A 1,218-nucleotide genomic window follows, 5' to 3' on the forward strand; every position below is an offset into this window, starting at 1 on the left:
GAACCAGCAGACACATTTGTATACTGATAGCAACATACAGTTTGGGCTTTTCAAGGAGGTGGCCACAAAGAGGTTCAAACAATAGCGGTGTAATACTTGGTAGCCTGCCAACCCGATTTAGGGGTGCGGTGGAACTCTAATTTTAATTTAAGATTTAGCGTCCGGAGTGGATGACCGAAGCCAATTAAGGGAGCGCCACATGACTGACGCATGCCGATCATCCGTGGTTTGACAATTCGCTTGGATAGAACCCCTTCAGTATTAGAAAAGCTAATAAATAAAAGTGCGAATAATCCCTATCACTCTTAACCTAGGAGCTGTAATCTAAACAATTTTCATCATTCAAGCTTTAGTAGATGGCAGTATCCTCGCCTGACATATGTATGGCACATTACGAAATTTACACAATCAATTCGCCGCCAAACTCTTTACCCTGACGCCACCCTATCAACCAGCGTGTGAAAGTCCTCCCGAGGTCCCCGGGCCCAGGAAGGTCAACTCGTAGATCGACAGTGGGCGGTCCGTAGTCTGCAAACGGTGGAGCCTAGATCCTCTCAGCGCATTTTGGAACGATGGTCATCTTCAACATATTGAAAGGTACTACATAGCCTCCGTTTTGTCGAGATAGTTAAACTGTTTCATCAGGTCGCGTTGGGAGCGATTATTTACCGACACAGCGATCGAGGTATCGTCCGACCTTACCCTACCTTTACGGGGGATTTTCCCCTCTAACAGCCTCTCAAGCTTACCCTTCAGGATCATCGGCCAGTAAGCACTTAGGGTCAGGGCTATATCCTCTTTAGTGTCTCATGAGAGAACTTTCTTATTCACCGTAACCTTCCACTCTATGGTGTACTGGATACAGCTTGCCGGAAGCTCGTCACTTGGCATACTACCGTCCCACTGGGATGACTGGAGCAGACTGGGTCTTCCGGGTTGATGTTGGGATAAGTCTTTCATATCATGCTCGGAGTGATAGTTGGGGGAAGGGCTGAGCCCGGAGCTTGATGCAAACGTGCGACCGTGAGTGACATCCTAGAGTGGAGGCATATTGCGAATCTTGATCTCCACGTTCGAGTCCATGTAGTTGAAAGTCACGGTCATCGAGATTTGAATCAGTAGACATCGTCCTCATTTATTGGCTCTAACCGATCCAACGTTAGCATGATCACGACCAGTCAGTTCAGCAGATGCTAGGCCCCTGTTCCCCCTGTTGGA

This window comes from Penicillium mononematosum (assembly GCF_028829835.1).
Source record: "Penicillium mononematosum strain IBT 11891 chromosome Unknown utg000005l:1.0-9366267.0:1.0-9372171.0, whole genome shotgun sequence".
Lineage (NCBI taxonomy): Eukaryota > Fungi > Ascomycota > Eurotiomycetes > Eurotiales > Aspergillaceae > Penicillium > Penicillium mononematosum.